The 25,852-nt window shown below is 39.7% G+C and overlaps 1 protein-coding gene across 2 annotated transcripts in view; it reads right to left on the bottom strand.

Moving 5' to 3' along the window:
- The window catches only part of OMA1 (OMA1 zinc metallopeptidase), a 629,416-nt gene that overhangs the window by 237,097 nt on the left and 366,467 nt on the right, over positions 1 to 25,852 (bottom strand). The window lies entirely within an intron of this gene.

Genomic DNA, 25,852 nt, shown 5'->3' on the forward strand with positions numbered 1-25,852 from the left:
AACCTCTCCTCTGATAACCACATTGCCACTGCAGTCAGAAAGTCCTTCTATGTGGCACATCTCATTACAAAAGGTTTCTCATCCAGGAAGAAAGAGGTCATAATCCCTCTCTACTCATCCCTCATTAGACCTATTATGGAATACAATGCCCCACTTGGTATGTACCTCACTAGACACCTACAACAACTGGAAAGGACATACAAATACCTCACTAAGAGGATCTTAGGCCTAGGACACATGCCCTATATGGACAGACTCAAACAACTCCAGCTATACTCTGTCTGTTATCGCCTGCTTAGAGGCAATCTCTGCTTGACCTACAAAGCCATATCTGACCCAGAGCTGCTAGATATGCTACACCTAAAGAAATCCCAATCCCTCCATGCCACACGTTCCAGGGACCTTAACCTCATTACCACAATAAACAGAACATGCTGGAGGGACAGGTTCCTAATCCAGAGATTTCCCATACTCTGGATCAAGCAGAGCACTTCACTGGCCCTCTTTAAGAGAAATCATGACGAGTGAATGGGCAATAGGAAGTTCACCCCAGGGGATCACTTCAGTGGCCTTGACTGACAGGTGCACTGGGAACTAACTTTGGGCGGCATGCTGCCAGGGAATCTTCTTGGGCTAGGCTTATATAGGCTCCAGGGTCGTTAGCCTAGTACACACCTATGAACCTATTTGTTGGATACAAATAAAGGTAGAAAAACTAATGCTTTATTTAGGTATATTGATATACACAAAGACCATAGTCTTGGGGTTTTGGTGATTCAACAGATTTATTCTGACATGCAAGGGAGAACTGTACCTGGACATTTAGAGATTTGTAAACTTAAATGGCAACCGCTAACATGATCCCAGGATTAAATGAAAACATCAGTATTAATTGTATTTTAAAGTTGAAGAATTATGAAGGTTTTTTAATATATGTAAAAACTGCTTGTGGTTTCTTTCTTTCTTTTACTTGCAATGAGTCTTAATAAGTAATTACTTAACCAATTAGGGTATCTGTTAATTGCTGCTTTTAACTGGACTTGTATTTAAGGTAAGTATTTTTGTAATTGTTTGTAATGAAGAAGATGCACACAGGTGGATTATATCTTATGTAGAAGGGCCAGTCTAAAGGATATTGGAGACTGTAAAGTGGTGGCAGGGGAAAGTGCAGTTAGGCAGCATAGGATGGTGGTTTGTAGGATGACACTGGTGATCAAGAAGAGGAAGATAAGTGTGAGGGCAGCACCAAGGATGAAATGGTGGAAATTGAAAAAGGGTAATTGTGAGGTGGAGTTCAGGGAAGAGTTAAGACAGGCACTGGGTGGCAGTGAAGAGTTACCGAATAGCTGGGTAACTACAGCAGAGCTAGTAAGGGAGATGGCTAGAAAGGTGTTTGGTGTGACATCTGGAAAGAGGAAGGAGGACAAGGAGACCTGGTGGTGGAATGAGGAAGTACAGGAGAGTTTACAGAGAAAGAGGTTGGTGAAGAAGAAGTGGGATTGTCAAAGAGATGAAGAAAGTAGACAGGAATATAAGGAGATGAGGTGCATGGCAAAGAGAGAGGTGGCGAAGGCTAAGGATAAGGCGTATAAAGAGTTGTATGAAAGGTTGGACACTAAGGAGGGAGAAAAGGACCTGTACTGACTGGCTAGACAGAGGGACCAAGCTAGTAAAGATCTACAGCAGGTAAGGGTGATAAAGGATAATGAGGGAAACGTACTCACAAGCAAAGAGAGTGTATTCAGTAGATGAAGAGAGTACTTTGAGGGGCTGATGAATGAAGAGAATGGGAGGGAAAGAAGGTTGGATGATGTGGGGATAGTGAATCATGAAGTGCAGTGAATTAGCAAGGAGGAAGTAAAGATAGCTATGAAGAGGATGAAGAATGGAAAGGCTGTTGGTCCAGATGACATACCTGTGGAAGCACGGAGGTGTTTAGGTGAAATGGCAGTGGAGTTTTTAACTAGATTGTTTAATGAAATCTTGGAAAGTGAGAGGATGCCTGAGGAATGGAGAAAAAGTGTTTTGGTACTGATTTTTAAGAATAAGGGTGATGTGCAGAACTGTAGTAACTACAGAGGGATTAAATTGATTAGTCACAGCATGAAGTTATGGGAAAGAGTAGTGGAAGCAAGGTTAAGAAGGGAGGTGATGATTAGTGATCAGCCGTATGGTTTCATGCCAGGAAAGAGCACTACCGATGTGATGTTTGCTCTGAGACTGTTGATGGAGAAGTACATAGAAGGTCAGAAGGAGGTGCATTGTGCCTTTGTAGACTTAGAAAAAGCATATGACAGAGTGCCTAGAGAGGAGTTGTGGTATTGTATGAGGAAGTCGGGAGTGTCACAGAAGTATATAAGAGTGGTACAGGATATGTATGAGAGTAGTGTGACAGCAGTGAGGTCTGCGGTGGGAGTGATTGATGCATTTAAGGTGGAGGTGGGATTACATCAAGGATCAGCTCTGACCCCTTTCTTATTTGCAATGGTGACGAACGGGTTGACAGATGAGCTCAGACAGGAGTCCACGCGGACTATGATGTTTGCAGATGACATTGTGATCTGTAGTGAGAGTAGGGAACAGGTGGAGGAGACCCTGGAGAGGTGGAGATATGCTCTAGAGAGAAGAGGAATGAAGGTCAGCAGGACTAAGACAGAATATATGTGTGTGAATGAGAGGGAGGATAGAGGAATAGTGAGGATGCAGGGACAAGAGGTGGTGAAGGTGGATGAGTATAAATACTTGGGATCAACAGTTCAGAGTAATGGTGAGAGTGGAAGAGAGGTGAAGAAGAGAGTACAGGCAGGATGGACTGGATGGAGAAGAGTGCCAGGAGTGATTTGTGACAGACAAGTACCAGTAAGAGTGAAAGGGAAGATCTACAAGAGGGTAGTGAGACCAGCTATGTTATATGGGTTGGAGACAGTGGCACTGACAAAAAGGCAGGAGTCAGAGCTGGACCTGGCAGAGTTAAAGATGTTAAGATTTGCACTGGGTGTGACGAGGGTGGACAGGATTAGGAATAAGTATATTAGAGGGTCAGCCCAGGTTGGAAGGTTTACAGACAAAGCCAGAGAGGCAAGATTACGTTGGTTTGGACATGTGATGAGGAGGTATGCAGAGTATATAGGGAAAAAGATGCTAAGGATGAAGCTGCCAGGTAACTGGAAAAGAGGAAGGCCTAAGATAAGGTTTATGGATGTGGTGAGAGAGGACATGCAGGTGGTTGGTGTGACAGAGCAGGATGGAGAGAACAGGAAGAAATAGAAACAGATGATCCGCTGTGGCGACCCCTAACAGGAGCAGCCAAAAGAAGAAGAAGAAGAAGTTTGTAATGAAGAAGTTCCTAACAAGCATTGTGATGAAAATGTTTAACTATTTTAAAGTATAATAAAATGGATTTCCAGTTTCACCTTCTGGTGGCTGCACCTTCATTTATTTTATTTGCTCAGTTTGTTCAGTTCAACATACTTGGTTAAAAATCCCACATTGCATACGGTCATGTGTAGCACCCAAACAAACAAAAAAGGCATTTTTCTTGTCTATCTTTATGAGGAATCTTCCTCACACACTCACATTTTCCCTTCCTGGATGACATTTAAACTAAAGTAAAAAGAAGAAAAAGAAAGGAATGAGGCACTTATCTTGAGAAAAGTTTGATAATTGAACCAACTCAGTGAATGGTTTGCAGACCAATTCAAAGGTAACATACAGACTGGTGGTAAAGAAGTCCTGAGGATTAAGCCCTTGTATATCACATATGTACTTTATGCCCCACACGTAAGACATACAGCTAATGTATGGCACCCAGAACGTATTAAGGCTTTAGTACGCTGGTCTGATGTTTGGCTATCATCAGCAGGATACCCCAACGGTGAAGAATACTGCAACAGTGATAAGGAAAGACATCCAAAGAAATACTAGTCTTAAAAGGGTCTTTGCTCCTAGTATGGCCCCAACTATAAAATAATTTCTATTTGCTAATATATGTAGCAGGTTTACTTGCTTCCTTTAATACCTTCTGGATGTCCTCAAAAAACAGCTGTCTAAAAGGTATTAGCACTCTATCAATCAAGCAGTTAGCTGAAGTCATTATAGGTTGGGGTGCATCAAACAACTTCTGTCTTGTGTGAATTGTTCCAGTCTGAGAGGAAGTTTGTGGTAATTACCCTTGGCCAGTTCCAAAAGAAGAAGGAAACACTGTTGCCTGGGCCAGATGGCAATCACCATAATGATCTTTGGAGAGTCCTTCTGAACCTTCAAAATGACCTTGGATATCAGCTAAAAGGGAGGAAAAGCATACAAGAACATTCCCATCCAAGGACATGAGCACACATCTGTTTTACAGGCCTGTTTGCAAGAAGTCAAAGAGCAGAATTTTGCCAGTTGTTTGTTGCAGCTAGATCAATCTGAGGTGTTCTTCACAGCTGGATCAAATTGTGGAAGAACCCACTCCCCACCCAGCCCCCAGCCCCCGGTTCAATTTCCACTCATGATGGTTAGTCCTGGTCCTTATTAGCTTTCTGTTACAATGTTTTCGTTCTGATGGAATGTACAGTGAGAGGGTAAGATCTGGAACCCTACTGTTTGCTTATGTACATCAATGTTGGTGTTGTCTACAATCACATGTAGAGGCCCAGAGACCACAGATGACTGACAAGAGTTGAGCTCATTTATAACTGCCAACATATTTTATGTTTGTGTGTTTTAGTCTTTCTTTTTTGTTCCACAGACACAGATCCCCATCAAAGTCTGAGACACCTGTTGTCAAAACCTGCATTGGATTTAGAAGGAGACCTGGATTCACATCAAACTCTTTTTTTTCCATGAAAGCAGTACTGTTTATACAAATCCCAAAACTAGAATTTGAAATGTCAGGGAGTGTTAATGTTGGGATTATAAAGATTTTAGTTATCACTGAATCTTTCTCATGTGGAGTCTGGCTAGAGGAATCAAAAGAATCCTATATGCCTTGAATTCTAGTATCCTGAGAAACTCCCTTGATGAACTTCTGGAATGAGTGGGAAAAAAAAAAGTACAGTTGTGTACACTTGAGGGTTGTGGCTGACAAAGTTCGCAGATGACTGCAAACTAGGCGCCATAGACGATACACCAGCTGACACATACATCCTACAGAAAGGCCTCACCGAAACGGACAACTGGTGCCGGAATCATGGCCTTAAACTGAATGCCAAGAAATGTATAGTCATCCCCTTTGGGAAAAACCAAGTACCCACAAATTATCACATAGACAGTAACCCACTGAGTACCGAAAAAGTAATCAGTGACCTCTCATTTAACACCCACGTTGCCAAAGTGGTTAGAAAGACTTTCTACCTTACCCACCTTATCATGAAGGGGTTCACATCCAGATCAAAGGAGGTCATCGTGCCCCTGTACTCATCCCTTATCAGGCCTGTGATTGAGTACAATGCCCCATTTGGTATGTACCTCACCCGGCACTTACAACAGCTGGAGAGACCCCAGAAGTACCTCACCAAGAGGATCAAGGGTCTCCAACATATGTCATATGCTACCAGGCTAAAGAAACTCCAGCTCTATTCAGTAGCATACCGCCTGCTCAGAGGTGATCTGTGCCTGACGTACAAGGCCATGTCCAACCAGGAATTGATGGACATGCTCCACCTCAAAAAATCCAAATCCATAAGAACCACGAGAGCCAAAGATTTAAACCTCAGTACAAACATGAACAGAACATGCTGGAGGGACAGATTCATAACTCAGAGGCTTCCCATACTCTGGAACAAAATCCCAGTTCATGTTAGGCATAGCCCCTCATTGACTCTCTTCAAGAGAAATCTTGACGAGTGGATGGGAGATCGTAGGTTTGCCCCGGGGGTCACCCCTGTGTCGCTACTTGACAGAGGCACAGTAAACTAATTTTAATAAGGGGGTCTTCAATGTGTCACTACTAGACAAAGGCACAATATTCTAAATTTATTCTATACACCTTAGTACCACTACATGGGGTGGCGAAAGCCACATCTCTAGGGCTAGGCTTGCAAATGCCCCAGGGCAGATAGCCTAGTACTAAACTATAAAACTATGAAACTATGTTTGAGTGTATTCACTGTTGCAGTCATTACATTAGGGTAATCTGCTGGCAGGTTGCCCTCAGTCTGCCTGAATAACAAAGTGTTCGGTCCTGCGTCGGTTGCTGCCTACTCTTCCATGACGTCAGGTCGTCAGGGGTATAAAACATGCAGCCGACGCCATTTTATTCAGTTTTTCTTGCCCCAGATGTCAGGTGCCCCCAAATGGGGAGCAAAAATATATATATAAATAAACAGTAAATACATAAATGCATTTTTATAAACATAAACTTTACCTTCAACTAAAAGCAAATACACCACAAAGGCTTTTGAGTATAGTGAAGGAAAGAAAGGTACAGAATGGGGGATGGCGGGTGGGTAACCCGGACTGCAACAGTGAATACACTCGAACATCTACATTTATGGTAAGTGTACACAACTGTACTATGTTCTTCGTGTTTCACTGTTGCAGTCATTACATTTGGGTAGAATCCCAAAGCTATGGATTGGAGGATGGAACTAAACAGCATTTGGAGTGGCTATAAGGCCCTGCAGGACTGCAGTGTCAAAGCCTGCCCTGGATTTGGAGAAGAGAGGTAAATGATAATGCTTTGTAAAGGTATGAATAGAGCTCCAAGTAGCAGCCTCTAGAATATCTTTGGTTGGGACCCCTCTGAGGAAAGCTGCTGAAGTAGAGGCAGCCCTGGTGGAATGTGATCTGATCCCCTTGGGCACAGGTTTACCATGGTGCAAATAACAGAAACAAATGCAGTGGCTTATCCATTTAGAAATAATCTGCTTTTATATAGCCTTCCCCTCTGATCCTGCAGCAAATGCTACCAGTAGTTGGTCAGACTTTCTTAGAGATTTGGTCCTGTTTAAGTAGAATCTTAGTAGTCTGTATACATCCAATGAATGCAGAATCCGCTCCCCCTTGTTCTGCATATTTGGGTTAAATGTTGGCAGGTGAATGGTCTGGTTAAGAGCCACAATGGATAACACCTTAGGCATAAAAGAAGGATTGATCCTGAGGTACACCCTGTCCGGGTAAAATATAATGAAAGGCTCCACTGCCATGAGAGCCTGTAGTTCTGAAACCCTTCTTGCTGAAGTGACTGCCAAAAGAAAAGCTGTTTTCCAAGACAGAAATTTTATATCCGCAGTAGCTGCTGGTTCAAAAGGAGGCAGGGTGAGTTTTTCCAGTACAAAACTGAGGTCCCATGCAGGAGTTGGTGCTCTTCTGGAAGGCCTTAAATTTTTTGGCTCCTCTAAGATACTGTTTAGGCAGTGGATGAGAAAAGAGGGGAGGCTCTGTGTTGTAATGAGCCGAGATGGCAGAGGCATGGATTTTTATTGAAGAAAAAGATAGGCCCTTGTCAAGCATCTCAGTTAAATATTGTAAAATCTGAGGAATATTGGGCTTTGCTGTGTCTATTCCTTGTGCTTGGTTCCAAGCACAAAATCTCTTCCATTTATCAGCATAAGATTTTCTAGTACTAGGCCTTCTGGCTTCCAAAATAACATCCATCACAGATTTACTGAGAGGTGTGGTTTGAATAATTAGTTGATTAGCCATGCTGCAAGATTCAGAGTTTGGAGCTGAGTGTGCAGAATTTGATAGTTCTGCTGAGACAGTAGATGAGGTATTTGAGACAAGTACCATGGAGGAAGATGTGACATCTTCCTTAGACGAGGGTACCAGTGCTGGTGAGGCCAGTCCGGAGCAATTGGGATCATTTTTGGTTTTTCCTGTCTGACTTTTAGTAAGACCTTGGAGAGAAGAGGCAGAGGGGGGAAGGCATAGACTGATAGGTTTTTCCAGCTGAAGGATAGAGAATCTACTTTCCATGCTTTTTTATGATAAGCTCTTGTGCAGAATTTGTCTAACTGATAATTTTGGGGAGAGGCGAATAGATCTATGTCTGGACTCCCCCATTTCTGTGTAAAGATGCTGAAGATTTGTGGATCCAGTTTCCATTTGTGTGGGTCCATAAGATTTCTGCTTAGGTCATCTGCCAGAGTATTTTGCTTTCCTGGCAGGAATTGAGCTTGGAGATGTATTTGGTAAGTCAAGGCTATGTTCCACAAGGCAATGGCTAGTCTGCAAAGGGGGTAAGAATGTGTACCCTCCTGCTTGTTTATGTACCACATAACTGTGGTATTGTCCGTCTTTATCAGTAGTTGTCCTGGATGAAGTAAGTATTTGAAGGCTTTCAGAGCATTCTGAACAGCTAGCATTTCTTTCTGGTTGATATGCAGATGCATTTGGTTTGGGCTCCATTTGCCCTGAATGCATCTCCCTGCCAGGTGGGCCCCCCAAGCATAGTCTGATGCATCTGTAGTTAGGGTTTGGGTGGCAGGGGGTAGAGTGAATGACAGTCCCTTGTTTTGGTGACATGTCTCTGCCCACCAAAGAAACTCCTGTTGTAGGCAGGGAATGAGAGGAATCATTGTTTCTAGGCTGTGACAATGCTGACTCCATAAACTTTTTAGGTACCATTGAAGTTTCCTCATATGCAGTCTCACATATGAAATTAGTAGAATGCAGGATGCCATGAACCCCAAAGCCTGCAGAATTTGTCTTGCAGATAACTGGGTTCTTGTTGCCATTTGTTTGAAGTATGTTGTCAATTGCCTTTGTTTCTCTGGCATGAGGTAAGCCATCTGGGCAATTGTATTCAAGCTTGCACCCAGGAATGTAATTATTTGAGAGGGTACCAGTTGTGATTTCTTTTTGTTTATGGTGCACCCTAGGCATACTAGAAGCCTTTTTACAAATGTCAGATGTTGAAGAAGAGTGTCCTTGTCCTCTGCTTGAATGAGACAATCGTCCAGATAAGGATAAATGTGAATGCTTCTTTGTCTACATTATGCAATTACTGGTGCCGGACACTTTGTAAAGACCCTGGGCGCAGTAGATAAGCCAAAGGGCAGTGCAGAGAATTGGCAATGCAAAAAACCTGCTTTGAAGTAGAGGTACCTTCTGCATGATTCCCTTATTGGGATATGCATGTATGCCTCTTTTAAGTCTAGAGTTACTAACCAAGCATTCTTGCCTAGCATAGGTAGTAGCTGTTGTAAAGTCAGCATTTTGAATTTTGGAATGTCCAGGAACGTGTTCAGAATCAGTAAGTCCAGTATCGGGCGCCACAAATTGTCTTTTCTGGGTACCAGGAAAAATCTTGAATAAAAACCTTGTCCTTTTTCCTTTTCTGGTACCGGTTGAATAGCCCCCATATCCATGAGGGACATGACTTGTTTTTGGGCCTCTGCCCATTGATTTTGTGGCAAATCCAGCCATCCGTTTGGAATTGGCAAAGTATGAAAATTAAATCTGTACCCCTGGGATACTATGTTTAATACCCACTTGTCCTGGGTAATTAACTGCCAATTTTGAGCATGAAGTGCTAGTTTTCCCCCCAAGGGGGCTGCCAAAAGATAAGTGCTTGGTGATGGTAAAGGAAAGTCATTGAGACTGCTTACTGTAGGGTTGTGCTTTGTTTCCTCCAGATTTGGAGGTGGAGGCACCCCATTGCTTTGACCTGTAAGAACCCTGTGATTGATATCTGGAGCCTTTTGAGCGCTTAGATTTGCCCTGATTGGCTCTGTTGGACACAGGAAAGGACCAATTTGTAGTAGGCCAGTGCCTACTGAACCTGGGTGGCTGCACTTGCAAGAAATCTTTTACAGTTTGCATAGATTTAGCTTTGTCTTCCATTTTCTTTAAAACCTCTTCTGCCTTATTACCAAACACAGTATCATGCTGCAAAGGGGCATCCAACAATTTGGCTTTAACATGATCAGGCAGATTTTGATCCTTGAGCCAGGCATGCCTTCTAATCACAGATCTAGTAACGGCGCCCCTACAAGAGGCCTCCAAGGAATCAAAACCACATTGCAAAGTATGCTTTCCAACCTCTTCTGTTGAATGCAATAAATCCTGTAACTCTTTATTTTCCACACAATCAGAAATCAACATCATTTTCTGTTTCAGTAAGCCCATAACATGCTGTTGATATTTAAGCATATGAAACTGGCAGTTTAAAGCCCTGACTGCCAAGGTTGCAGACGTATAAACCTTCTTACCCCATCTATCTAGCGCCCTGGAATGTCTATCAGAAGCGGTAAGATTTTTGGCTGTAGAAGCCTTTACACCCTTGGGACCCTGAGAGATAGTCTCAGGATCAGCAGCTGGATTTTTGAAAAGAAATTTGTGGGAACCCTGTAATATCTGTCTGGCTTACTAGGAGCCAGAGGCAGGGAATCAGGAGCCATGCTTGATTCCGAGAACACATCAACAATGTCTAATACAGGCGGTATTGCCAAAGGCCTATGCTGAGGGAGAAGAAGGAAATCCCTAAGCTTCTTTTTTGATTCAGAGAAGTCCTGACTCTCCCAGTGAAAATGTTCCCTTAAAGTATGCAAAGTCTCTCCAAAAGAGTAGTCCTCAGGAGGAGATGCAGATGGGATGGATTCCTCTGAATCAGAATCCTCATAGGGAGGAATAGAAAATTCCTGATCAGAAGAGGAATCAGAAGAAATGGAAACCTGATCTGAATATTCATAATCAGTGCCTTGCCTAGGCCTCTTAGTGGGGGTGGGGGGGGGGGGTTGGGAACCCCTGATCAAGGTAATTAAATCCTCAGCCATTTTGATCATCTGTTTTTTTAGGCATAGGGGCCTGAGCACGTGGCTCATGCGTCAGTTTTTTAGACATAGAAATTGTTTTTGACCTTGTTTTTGTTGCTGGTGTCGGTTTAATATAAAAATGTTGAAGTCTGAAAACACCCTCAGAAGCAGGTGCCTGCTCAGTGGCTCCGGACCCATCTAAGGGAGAGACATCCGTGGGTTCAATACTCTTGAGAATCTCACGGCATACCAGACTCCGAATGGGTCTCGGTAGAGGCCTGCGACTCAAAAGTAGCGGGTATCAAGGGATGCGAAATCGCCTCACTGAGTACCGGCGAACCGGCGACTGGCTTAGGAGAAGCTTCGTCGTCAGTTTTGAACCTTGACAGTCTGTCTCTGTCTTTTTCTTTGTGTTTTTTGTGAACTCCGGTAGTCGGATTGCTAACCGACGACATTTCAGGATAGTTAAATCTTGAACCAAAATATTTAGAAACAAAAATATACCGACGCTTAATAGTGAGTGGTTAAATTTAGCACAAAACCAACAGCAAGGCACGTTGTGATCAGGGCCTAAGCAAGGAATACAGTACAAATGAAAATCCTTATGAGGTATTTGCTTCCCACAAGTAATGCAATTATGAACTTTTACTGACATCGGTAAGGAGCAAGAAAAAGTTTCCCCAACGGGGTACTTAGCTTTAGTTTGAAGACTTTGGTTCTGAAACTCGAATATGAAAATTTCAGGAGTCGGCCGACCGGCATTTGTGAACTGCTTCTGCTTCAGGCACCACGCGGCAAGAAAGACTGAATAAAATGGCGTCAGCTGCATGTTTTATACCCCTGACGACCTGATGTCATGGAAGAGGAGACAGCAACTGACGCAGGACCCAAGACTTTGTTATTCAGGTCGACTGAGGGCAACCTGCCAGCAGATTACCCTAATGTAATGACTGCAACAGTGAAACACGAAGAACATCCTCAGGAACAGATCTAGATACAGATCCAAACTTTTCCTCCGGAAGAAAAGTTCTTTGAACTCGAGTGTCTAGGAGACACCTCAGGAACACAATCCTGACTGAGTGAAGGAGTCAACAAGACTTAGAATGTTCTCCTGGAAACCCAGTCTACAAAGGAAATCTCTCTCTCAAGTGAGAGATTCCTTACACTTAGAAAAAGATTCTGCAAAGGTAAACAAGTCATCTAAATAAGGAAACCATGTGAATAACTTGCAGTCTGCAACAGGCTATCACTGGAGCTGGACAATTTGCGAACACCCTCTGAGGAGTGGTTAACCCAAAGGGTAATACAGAGAACTAAAAGTATAATCCAGACACATGAAACACTGAAAAAGTATAAAATTGGAGGCTATTGGAATATAATAGCTATCGTTTTAAATATATCCTTTTTAAAAACTGAAACAAGGAATAAGTGGTAACAGGTTGAGAAGGCATAGCATTTTGATACTGGGTACTTTTACAAACTGGTTTAGAAAGGAAAGACACAAGACTTGTCTCCAGGAAGCTTCTTTCTTTGGTACCAGAAACATTTATGAATAAAACCCTCTCCCTGTCAGAGAAGGAAGGATGGACTGTTTATATCTTCTCCTGAATCAACAGATACTAAATTACAGGAGGAGAAAAAAGAAGGGTGATTTGGTGAATGAGGAGGAATCCCCCGAAAAGGAGGGAGGAATAACCACTGCCATTTTCATCTCTGATGTATCACTCTGACAATCTATCTGTTTGAAATTATTTGCCAAATAGAGAGCCAGAGTTTTGGAAGGATTTAAAGGCTTGCCAGGATATGAAGTGGGAGACATTGTGTAGACAGCTATTCAGACTTGTTGGATTATCCTTGCTTCAGGGGGCTCCTCCTTCTGTTTGGAGCTACCTTGGCATTGTTTTTTTTTTTTTTTTTTGTTATTTCCTCTCCACAAGTTTACTGTGTCTGCTTATTTTGCTTTTTATAAAACAGTGCAGTGATAATATTAAAAACCTTAACAAACTTAAAGAAACAAGGCTGAAAAACCTGTGAAACCCTCTGATTCAACTTCCCTCTCTCACCAAATTTTTTTCAGGACCTTCAGCAGCAGATGGTTAAAAAACAGCTTCCCTATCTAAAGGATAACACAAAATTTCAGCTTTAGTATCCTTAAGTAGATTTTAAGTATGGAACCAAGTAAACCCTCTCACAACAGTTCCAGTAGGAAGAGGAGTCAGCATAATCATAAGCATACTTCAGAGTGCTTAGTCACACGAGACACAAAAGTAATACAATTACACAAACAGGACTATTTCATCCAACAGGGAAAAGAAACTATAATATTACTCATATTCTCAAAAGAAGCAAGCAAGAAATTTAGCAATATGTGCTTGACAAATAAATCTTAAAAGTAAGTGTGGCGGAAGAATATACGTTTTCACAAATGTTTCAAAGGCTTTCCCCCATCCTTGTCAGATAGGGAGAGATTAGCAGCAGATGGATTTACTAAAGTTAGATATGGGATTAGAAAATAAAAACGTACAAGACTTCAGAACTTTATAAAATCTATCTGCATTTTTAGGGGCAGCAGGCTGGTTATTAGGCAAGTTGCAGGCTGTAATGAAAACATCTTCCAATGCTTGAAGAAAGAATAGTTATGTAAAATCTCACCATAACCATAGATGTCCTTCTCTTCTATGTTGCAGTATTCTTTACATATGAGTTCTATTCCACCAATCAACCCAAAGTCCAGCCTGCTTACAAGAGCTTAGAACCACTGCCTGTACCTGAGATGTTGCACAAAGGCACAGTCAAAGTCAATGTCAGCCATAATCTTCAGAACTTTTTTGACTCGTACATTTAATCTGCCATTGAATGCAGTTAGTGTCGTCTTCTTGCTTCAGATAAGTACCCCATAGGGGATTTAATATATTGCTACTGTCTTTTGTTTTTGTTAATGTCATCTATAAAGGGCAAGTGTAGGTGTGGAAGGCAAATTCCACATAAAGATAACACTGAATAGAAGGGCACCAGAAGGAACAAGAGTATGTTCAGCAAATTCCAGTTGTAATAAATCATATTTCTTTAAAGACAGTGTTATATCATTACATCCCCCACTTAAACTTTTTCTTTTCCTTTTGGCTGCTCCCGTTAGGGGTTGCAACAGTGGAACAATGGACTGCAGAATGACTGTCAGTGGAGTTTTATGGTGTCGAGTTGCCAGTCCGGTACCCAACCTTCCACAGAAGGCACACACACTCACACCTAGGGCCAATTTAGAGTGTCCAATCCACCTTCAGAATGTCTTTGGGATGTAGGAGGAAATCGGAGTACCTGGAGGAAACCCATATGACCACAGGGAGGAAATGCAACTCTGCACAGAAGGCGCCCCAGCTGAGAAATGAACAGGAGAACCTCTTGGTGTGAGGTGGCAATGCTAACCACTGCACCACAGTGGCCATCCGTGCATGCCCCATGCCCCACTTAAACTGCTGATTCATTACAGCTATGGTTTTATAAAAAGAAAACCATTTTAAGGGACTACCAGAAGAAACTCCCTACTCAGAGTCAGAATTAAAAATACCAGAGAACAGAAAATGGAAGTTGTCCCCTCACAATCATTTTCCTGTTCATTACCATAAAAAAGTACAGAAACTGAAGAATTATTTTTGCTGTTACCAGAAACACCTCAAACAGAAGGCTCAACAGCCTGAACTAAGCTCTGAGGATAAGTCCAATAAATCATTCTGGTGTAAAGTAACAGTGATGGGGAAAATAAATATTTAACTTTCTGATTTTTTAACAGGAAATTCCACTGAAGCAGACAAACTCCTGTCAGACATGACACTCCTAGGAAAAGATATCCTAGTCAGGATAGGCAGACAGGTATTCCCATTTTTTTCTTCTGAAACCGACAAAAGTGTTTCTTCCTTGCTCAGCAAGAAGACACCAACAGCTGCAGAGGACATGTCTAACCGTCAGTCCATGTGGCTGAAGGGACTACTCAAGACAGATCCATGGTAGAGGACAAATGGTCTGGGTAATCAGAAATGACCACAGAAGAGTCACCCATCTGAGGCTGAGGCAAATTTGTAGCCTGATGAAGTGGCAAAGGCTATCTGGAAACCTTTTACTTTGTGTGGCTGGAAAAAGGAAGAATCAAGGAACTGGTAAGTTACTCCATGGTGAACCCAAAAACGGAGCCTGAAACTTAGGGAAAACTAACAGCAGCAGTCAGTAAAACAGCTAATTAATAATAAAAGCATTTTCCCCTGAAGAAATACAATGCAAAGCAATCAAAACTCTTACTCCAGCCCCTAAATGTACTTTAACACAAGTTTAAAGTAGAAAAGCAATGAAAAAAATTTGTTTAAACATTTTTCCCCATATAGGTTACAAGTTGCACTTCACTAAAAGTCAAATGACATTCCAGTAAAATGTCTTTCCTAGCTTAATTAAGTTAGTTTTACAGAATTAAATAAACATAGAAGGTTTCCTCCCAAAGGGGAACTTATCTGTCCAGCAATGAAGAAATTGTAGCAGACTATCGATCCTTAAAAGCCCACAAGAGGAGTGCAGGAAACCTCTGAAGGGCTAGATGCTCAAAGAGTTAGCTTGAGCTGATGATGGTTTGGGCATGTGGAAGGGAAGCCTAAGCTTTCAAAGGCTGTATGGCTGTTACATCCCATGCAGAACATAACCCATACAGTTAAGGCTACTGTGGCAGTGATCAAATACTTAACATCATAGTGGTTCTTACAACTGCATTACTTGTGGAGTCAGCTGTGAGGACTGAGATAGTGCAGAATCCCCCTTGCCTCTCCCCATAAGATGAAGTTATCCTCAAGATGTTGGTTGGCCTGGGAAACTTGGGTCTCTTCAAATTGAATTATGATGCATTTACCAGCTACTAACGTCAGGATTGCCAATATCCAGTAACTTGTAGAGAAAGCCTACAGTCTAGAAACAAAGTCTAAAAGTATTTTCTACTGTGCATGGCAGACCAATGTTTGGGCCAAGTTACGGTGAGAGAAGCATCTGTTAGATATTATAGACAGTTGCAGGAAGAGTCAAAACATGGGACCCCAGAGTCAGGGCACCAGGCATTAAAAGAGGTATTACAAAGGCCGACACCTGAAATGGCTATCCTGAAGGATCATAACTGATGCTTCAATAGGGTCCTGATGGAGAGATGAAAAGTCAGCAAGCAAAGGAGCATAGTAGTGCTGAAATTAAATTCATCCTCAAGTCTTGGTGAGTACCTCCACAAGGTGGACCCTGTTTTTCACAAAATCTCATCAAGGTGATACTGATATATAGACTGCATTTATATAGCATATATCATGGACAGAAGTAAATCAAAAATGAAAAAAAGATAACTGGGGGCACAAGACCCAGGATAAAAAAGTGCCCAATCCTGGTAGGTGCACTGGTGCCAGGACTGGAAAAAAATGACAGTGTAGAATATTCAAAATGCGGACATATTCCTACAATGGGGCCAGGCCAGGCTCAAGAGGAGGATGCCCCCCCCCCATTGTAGAAGGAAGCAGCAGTCCACAAAAAGGACAAAAACTGACTGGCCAAAAAACAGCCATAAAGATGATACAGTGGACTATTGAGGATAAGAAAGAAATCATGTATTGTTATTATTATTATGCAAGAAGCTCAGAATTTCCAGATACAAGATATACAAAATGATTAAGAGAGAAATTACAGGAAAGAAAAATACTTTTGCAGGAAAAACTGTCAGAAGCTTCAGATAAAAATTTGCGTTCATTAATACAACAGATTTTTGAAAAACAGTATATAGATCAAGAAACTTTGATTTCCTTGGGAAAAAAAAGCCTTTGAGGAAGTGGAAAAATATAAACAACAAAACTTAGAGATATTTGAAAAAGCTAAGAAAGAGATATGGACATGGGAAAGAAAGAGAGATTTGATATGGTGCAATATTTATGCAAAGGAAAAAGCTAAGTTAACTAATATAGAGAAGGCAGTCTCAAAAGTATTCAAAGAGAAATACAGGCAAAGGCATCCATATATGGAAAATTTCAAAATAAAAAGATTAATAACACAAAAACATAATGTAGAAAAGACAATTAGTAAAATAAAGGTTAAAGAAGTAGAAGCTGAAGTTATGGTGTGCCTGCAAAGTGAATGATTTAATGTAGAAGGTCTAAGACAGACTACATCACAGTATGCTGGAGTATGTCCCCAGAATAAGGAAAAGCAAGAAGACCAGGAGACATGTGAAGAAGAAATATGGACAGGGGAAAGGAAAAGAGAATTAATATGGTGTAATATTTATGCAAAGGAGAAAGCAAAACAAACTAACACAAAAAGAGCAGCACCAAAGATATTTGAAGAAAAATATAGGCAAAGTAATCCGGATATGTAAAACTTTACAATACAAAAAATAAGAAGACTAAGAGGAAAAGTAGAAAAAGAGATGAGTAATGGAGAAGTCAAAGAAATAGAAATGAAGTAATGGAACAGCTGCAAAGAGAATGATTCAGTGTAGAAAATCAAATGCAGAAAGCACCACAACAGGATAGAGCAATGGATATCCAAATTAAGGGGAAACCAGTGGAACAGGAAGTAACTGGTCAGGTGCCATATCAAGATATTTTGGAGCCTTCCACAAGAAACCAGTATAAACACTAATTTGAAGCTAGACATCAAGGAAAGAAACAGGAAACTGTGGAAACTCTGATGCAGTCAATGTTGAGGAGTGATAGGCCAGTGAGTTCCCATACGACAGAACAATAGAAGACACAGGATTAAACTGAAGAGAATGTGCCACAGGAAGATGTTATAGAACTTTCTATAGAATGCCCACAGGAAATGGAAAACAAAGGATGTACCCTCAGTATGGAAGAAAAGGAGTTAAGAGAAGAGTTGCTTGATTTAATAGACAAAGATAGATATATCAAGATCAATGAGAGAAATAGACTGCAGAAGGTTAATAAAACCCCAATAGTCAAAAGCTTGAAAAAACAAATGAACACAATAATTACCACTGTCCATAGAGACCCATGCAAAATTACAGAAGTAAACAGAATATATTACTGTGCTGCTAAATTAATAACTGATAAAGTTCTACCACAGGAACATAGGGTAGCGAGGGAAAAGAGGGGGCAACAGCGAATACCATCATGGAAATATTGAATAGAGAAAACTATAAAGCAGCTAAGACAAGAAGTATCATTGTTAGAAAATTATAGAAGAGGGAACAGATCAATGAAAATATTAAGAAAGAAAAATGTGATAAAGCAATGTGTGGTATTAGGACAGACCAGGATCTATTATGCACTATTGGAGATAACAAACTAAAAATTTCAAAACAGGTGGAAAGACTCAGAAGATATGAAGATAAATATAAGTGAAAAACATAAAATAAACAAATTATTGATGACCCAAAAAAGTTTTACAGAGAACTGGGAAATAAGGTAAAAGGAATAGATAGACCGCCAAAAAACGAGGAAGTAGATACATTTTGGAGAGGTATCTATGAAGATCCTGTGGAACATAACAAAGATGCTAAATGGATAGAAGAAGTAAATGAGAGAATAAGAAGTTTAAAGATACAGGATATGAAATGGGATGAAATAACAACTAGAGAGACTGAAATAAAGTTCAGAAAAGCCTCTAACTGGAAAACCCCAGGCCCAGATGCAGTACCTAACTTTTGACTTAAAGTATTAACTTCTCTGCACGATGATTTAGCCACGAGTAAGAACTATTTATATATGCACCCCGAACACACACCGCACTGGTTAACAACAGGCAAAACAATGCTCTTACGTAAGAGTGAACCTGCAAGCTACCCTAAAAATTATAGGCCAATAACTTGTCTTCCGACAACATACAAACTATACATGGGAATTGACGCTGACAGAGTATATAGTCATTTAGAAGAAAACTCAATTATGGCAGTAGAACAAAAGGGCAATAAAAGAAAGTCATATGGAACAAAGGACCATTTGTTGTTAAACAAAGTTATAGTGGAGAATTGTAAGAAGGGGAATAACCCAAGTATTGAATGGACTGACTACAAAAAAGCATTTGATAGTATCCACATTCATGGATAAAAAGAGTACTTAAAAATGTATACTATACACCCTACACTGTTTGATTACATTACAGTAACCAAGAAACAGTGGCAGACAACTTTGCAATTAAGCCACGATAAAGGACAGATTATTATCCCAGGGATAAAAATTCAAAGGAAGATATTCCAGGGCGACTCTCTGTCACCCTTCTTATTCTGCCTTGCCATTAACCCATTAAGCTGCTTACTTAGCCTAGGCCATGGCTACAATTTGGCTTCTAGAAAACAACAAAGTCTAATGACTTCTCATCTTCTCTTTGTTGATGATTTAAAATTGTATAGCTCATCAGATGAGGAACTGAAAGCACAGCTGCAGGTTGTCAAAATTTTTCAGATGATATCGGAATGTCATTTGGTCTTGATAAATGTGCAAAAGCAACCTTTAAAAAAGGAAAATTGCAGCACCAGGAAAACATCAGTTTGGGACAAGAATTTGATATAAAAGAACTTGAGCAAGAGGGGGTGTATAAATACTTGGGAATTGATGAAGGATCAGCAATAAAACATGAGCAAATGTGAATAAGGCTTAGTAAGGAGTACTTTAGAAGACTTAAATTAATCCTGAAAACAGCATGGACACCTAGGAACAAGATCCAAGCTACAAATCAATTTGCTCTTCTTGTCCTAACTTATAGTTCTGGAGTGATTGACTGGCCCCAAAAAGCGTTGGATAGATTGAATATCAAAACAAGAAGGATGCTTCATGCTCACCAAATGATTTATAAAAATCAGTGTATACCAAGATTATATATCCCCCGTTCTGAAGGAGGGATGGGCCTCCTTGAAATTGATTACATGTATTAATCTGCAATCATGGGACTCCACACATATCTATTGACCTCACAAGATCCAAATGTGGTGAAAGTTTTGAAACATGAGGAGAATAAATCTAAGATGACATCTCTGCTTAATTTAGCAGAAGCATATCGACGTCAAGCAGGAATGGAAATCAAACCAGAAGTGGATAAAAAACAGGCAGCAACTGAATGTGTTAAAATAGAAAAGAAAGAATATAAGGTGAATGATCAGATGAGAAGGCAAGAAATGTGGAAAAAACATAAATATAGTTGCAAGTATAAAAAACTTCTGGAAGAGCCTCATGTTGATCAAGAACGAACGCAGGAATGGTTAAGGAGAGGTGAATTTACATCAAGAAACGAAAGGTTAATATTGGCAGCCCAAGATAGTGGGTTGCGTACACGCTGGTTTACTAAGTCCATTGAACATGTGGGAGAAACAGACATATGTAGGTTTTGTGGAACCGAGTTGGAAAGAATTACACACCGTATTGCTGGTTGCGATGCTCTAATGGCAGAGGGACTGTTTACTGAAAGGCATAATAATGTGGTGAGATTGTTACACTGGAGATTGTGCAAACATTATGGTATCGAAGTGGCTGAAAAACATTGGAAACATAAGCCACAGAGAATCATAGAAAATGATGAAGTTTACATCACATGGAATCACCCAATACCAACAGTTCAAAAGATAGATGCTAGAAAACCAGACATAGTGATCCAAGAAAAGAAGAAGAAAGTAGCATTGATCATTGAAATTGCCACACCTAGTGACTATAGTGTCTTGCGTACAGAGAGAGACAAACTCATAAAATACCTTGATCTGCAGGCAGAAACGAGAGCCATGTGGAAGAAAGATACCCAGACAATTCCAATAGTAGTAGGAGCATCTGGTCTTATAAAAAATAATTTACAACATATTTAGATATGTTACCAATTCATGTAACACCGTATGAATTGCAGAAGGAGTAATTGCGGGGCACATTGTGGGTACTGCGAAGAGCACTTTTGGCTAACATCAAAGAGTGAAATAATACTAATTTCATGAACTTTAATCGTACTCTGACTTAGGAATGGGGTCCATTCCTGTCATGATATTAGAAAACCAAAAGACTTGGATAAATCAAAAAGGGAGAAAACAGAGGAAAAGTAGAAAAGGAGATTAGTAATGAAGAAGTTAAAGAAATAGAAACTGAGGTTATGGAGTACCTGCGAAGTGAAGGATTTTGTGTAAAAAATCTAATTCAGAAAGTACCACAACAGGATAGAACAATGGACATCCAAATTAAGGGGAAACCAGTGAAACAGAAAGCAATTGGTCAGGTGCCATATGAAGATATTTTGGAGCCTTCCACAGGAAACCAGTATAAAAACATTCACTTGAAGTGGACAGCAGGGGAAGGAACAGGAAACTGTGGAAACTCTGATGCAGTCAATGTTGAGGAGTGATAGGCCAGTGAGTTTCCTTACAATAGAGCAATGGATGGCACAGGATAAAACTAAAGAGAATGTGCCACAGAAAGATGCTATAAAACTTTCTATAGAATGCCCATAGGAAATGGAAAACAAAAAATGTGCCCTCAATTTAAAAGAAAGTGAGCTAAGAGAAGAGTTGCTTGATTTAATAGAGATAGATAGACATATTAAGATCAATGAAAGAAACAGATTGCAGAAGGTCAATAAAACCAAAGAAGTCAGACGTTGGATAAAAGAAATGAACACAGTAATTAGGACTGTCCATAGAGATCCATGTGATATAACAGAAGTAATCAGGATATATTACTGTGCAGCTAAATTAATAAGTGATAAAGTTATACCACAAGAACACAGGGTAGTGAGGGAAAGGAAGGGGAGAAATTGAATACCATCATGGAAGTATTGAATGGAGAAAACTATAAAGCAATTAAAACAAGAAGTGTCACTGTTAGAAGAGCACAAAAGAGGGAACAGATCAACAAAAATACTTAGAAAGATAGACATGATAAAGCAATGCACAGTATTAGAACAGATCAGGATCTATCATGCACTATCACAAATAAACTAAAAATCGCAGCACAGGCGGAAAAACTTAGAAGATACACAGATAAATATAAAGGAAAAATACAAAATAAGCAATTTACTGATGACCCAAAAAAGTTTTATAGAGAATTGGGAAACAAGGTAAAAGGAATTGAAAGACCACCAAAAAAAAAAAAGAAAAAATAGAAACATTTTGGAGAAGTATTTATGAAGATCCTGTGGAACACAACAAAAATGCTAAATGGACAGAAGTAAAAGAAAGAAGACTGAAGGTGCAGGATATGAAATGGGATGAAATAACAGCCAAAGAGAATGAAACAAAATTAAGAAAAGTCTCTTATTGGAAAACCCACCTTTGCATGAAGATTTAGCCATGAGTAAGAGCTCATATGTGCACCCCGAAACATACACCAACTGGATAACAACAGGAAAAACAATGCTCCTACTTAAGAGTGAACCTGCAAGCTACCCTAAAAATTACAGTCCAGTAACTTGCTTTCCAATCATGTGTAAATTTCTACACTGGAATTGATGCCAACAGAGTTTATAGTCACTTAGAAAACTCAAATCATAGCAATAGAACAAAAGGGCAAATAAAGAAAGTCATACGGAAGAAAGGATCATTTGTTGTTAAATAAAGCCATGGTGGAGACCTGTAAAAAGGGAAAAGAAGTAAGGTATGGATTGACTACAAAAATCATTTGATAGTATCCCACATTCATGGATAAAAGAGTGCTTAAAAATGTATAAGATACACCCTACGCTGATCGACTACATTACAGTGACCATGAAACAGTGGAAGACCACTTTGCAATTAAGCCATGATAATGGACAAATTATTATTCCAGGGATAAAAAATTCTAAGGGGGATATTCCAGGGTGAGACTCTGTCACCACTGCTATTCTGTCTTGCCCTTAACCCATTAAGCTGTCTACTTAACAGCTTAGGCCACGGCTATAACTTGGCTCCTAGAAAACAACAAAGTGTAAAGACTTCTCATCTTCTCTTTGCCAGATGAGGAACTTAAACCACAACTACAAGGTGTCAAAACTTTTTCAGATGATATAAGAATGTCATTTGGTCTTGATAAATGTGCAAAAGCAACCTTTAAAGCAGGAAAACTGCAGCACCAAGAGCACATCAGTTTGGGACAAGAATGTGATATAAAAGAACTTGAGCAAGAGAGAGTATATAAATATTTTGGGAATTGATGAAGGATCAACAATAAAACATGAACAAATGTGAATAAAACTTAGTAAGGAATACTTTAGAAGACTTAACTAAATCCTGAAAACAGCGTTGACATCTAGGAACAAAATTCAAGCTATAAACCAATTTGCTCGTCCTGTCCTAACTTACAATTTTAGAGTGATTGACTGGCCCCAAAATGTGTTGGATAGATAAGACAGGAAAACAAGAAGGATGCTTCATGCTCAGCAAATGATTTACAAAAATCTCTGCCTACCAAGATTATATATTCCCTGAAGGAGGTATGGGCCTTCTTGAAATTGAATACATGTATAGATCTGAAATCGTGGGACTGCACACATCTGCCAACCTCACAAGACCCAAATGTAGTGAAAGTTCTGAAACATGAGGAGAATAAATCTAAGATGCCTTCTCTCCTTATCCTAGCAGAAGCATATCAGCATGATGCAGGAATGGAAATCAAACCAGAAGTAAATAAAAATCAGGCAGCAACTGAATGTGCCAAAAAAAACAAAAGAAATAATATAAGGTGAAGGACCAGATGAGAAGACAAGAAAAGTGGAAAATGCATAAATATAGTTGCAAGTATAGAAAACTTCTGGAAGAACCTCATGATGATCAGGACTGAACACAGGAATGGCTAAGGAGAGGCAAATTCAAACCAAGAGATGAAAGGTTAATATTGGCGCCCCAAGATAGTGGGCTACATACACATTGGTTTACAAAGTCCATTGAACATGTGGGAGAAACAGACAAATGTAGGTTTTATAAAACAGAATTGGAAACAATTGCACATTGTGCTGCTGGTTGTGACATACTAATGGGAGAAGGGCTGTATACCTATAGGTATAATAATGTGGCAAGACTGTTGCTCTGAAGATTGTGCAAATATTATGGTAGTGATGTGACTGAAAAACACTAGAAATATGGGCCGCAAATCATCATAGCAAATGATGAAGTTTACATAACATGGGATCACCCATTACCAACAGTTCAAAAGACAGATGCTAGAAAACTGGATATAGTGGTCCATAAAAAGAAGACAAAAGTAGGATTGATCATTGAAATTGCCACACACAGTGGCTACAGTGTCTTGTGTACAGACACAAAGTAATAAAATATCAGGATTTGCAGGCAAAAACTAGAACAGTGTGGAAGAAAGATGCCCAGGTAGTTCCAATAGTAGTAGGTGCAATGGGTCTTATAAAAAAGAATCTAAACAATGTAAGAAACTTCTCTGTGCGGAGGATTTTCAGTCCATATATTTCTAGTTAATCACTGTATATTAATCAGATCAGACAATAGTAGTAGAAGTAGCGAACGTAAACCCGTCAAGTCATAAAGTAATAATAGAAAATATATAATTCTGCAGCATTACTAAGTATTCAAAAGTAATCCAAGCAAGGCAGGCAGTCTGTTTTCAGTCGAAAATACTTTATTAAGTACACAGACAAGCGATCCAAGCAAAACAAAAATAGAGTAATAATTTCCTCACAAGCTTTCTAAATATATATATATACTTTTTATCAGGCATGGGAGTGGTTTATTGTGCTGTAAAACATAGTGTTATTGGTACACATGTTAAATTCACATCCTTTCCCCCATCAGTGTGACATTCGAGCTGGTCCTGCCCTACCTAGTAGCTGTCATAATAATATATAGCCCTAATGTACTTTAATGGCACATCTTATTTAACCAAATTATTAAGTAGATTATTAAGTCTGTGATTTTATACAAGGCAATATACTACATGGCTGGAAATATATCAACCTTAGTTCATTTTGCGATCAAAAATTATATATAAATATATACATATACATTTTGCATGTAAAAATCAGTTTCTATTTTCATAACCTATTGTTAACAAAGATCGCTTTCGTCCTTCTAGACTTCTTCAGGTCTGTGTACAAGAACCCTAAAAACCTATATAATTGTATAATTAGTTAGTATTGTTATTACCATCATTTTGAATAAAGTGGAAAAAAGAGAACCAGAAAAAAATAAAAATAAAAAAAATATATGTGTATGATGATGGAAACAAAATATACACAAATTTCAAATGATTTAAAATGGCATTTAAAACCAATTTGTAGAAAAAAATAAAATAAAATACAATTAGTCATGTAAACAACGTGGCAATTTTCTAAGTTCCAGTGCACTTTTAATTGAACAGTAGTAGTTTAGTCCAGGCTTTCTAAAAGAGTTCAGCTTTAATTGCCACATGAGTTAAAGTTTCTCCAGAATATTCGGGATGTCTCCTTCAAGATCACCCATGTCTATGCGATCCAGGATCTGGAACTTAAAACCTGTGTGTCTTTTATGAAGAGAAAGGTGTTTGGCTAGTGCATTATTTTTACATCCAGAGCGGATTTCTGACAAATGAATCTAGGGACATTGCGGGTGCTGCGAAGAGCACTTCTGGCTGACAATGATTGAAACAATACTAATTTCATGAACTTTAATCGTACTTTGTCTTAGGAATGGGGTCCATTCCCGTCATGGTATTAGAAACCCAAAAGATTTGAGAAATTAAAAATGGGAGAAAAGTGAAAGAGAAGGTATCAAAGCTTGGGCTGCAGCCACAGGGAAATCCTCTGAAGACAGAGTATTAATAATGCTAACTGATCCCAATACACACAAACAGGTTTACATGTCTAAGACCAGCAGATGAATTAAGAGCGCAAAAAACATACAGCTGACAATGATTGAAACAATACTAATTTCATGAACTTTAATCGTACTTTGTCTTAGGAATGGGGTCCATTCCCATCATGGTATTAGAAACCCAAAAGATTTGAGAAATTAATAACGGGAGAAAAGTGAAAGAGAAGGTATCAAAGCTTGGGCTGCAGTCACAAGGAAATCCTCTGAAGACAGATTATTAATAATGCTAACTGATCCCAATACACACAAACAGGTTTACATGTCTAAGACCAGCAGATGAATTAAGAGCGTAAAAAACATACAGGTGATAAGCTCACTACTTGAGTCTGTGCCAGGAACAGAAACAAATGCTTTGATTGCTATCCGTCCAGAGAAGGGAAATGTTTGA

The sequence above is a fragment of the Protopterus annectens genome, chromosome 10.part0, assembly GCF_019279795.1.
Source record: "Protopterus annectens isolate FY-2018-M chromosome 10.part0, PAN1.0, whole genome shotgun sequence".
In the NCBI taxonomy this organism is placed as follows: Eukaryota; Metazoa; Chordata; order Ceratodontiformes; family Protopteridae; genus Protopterus; species Protopterus annectens.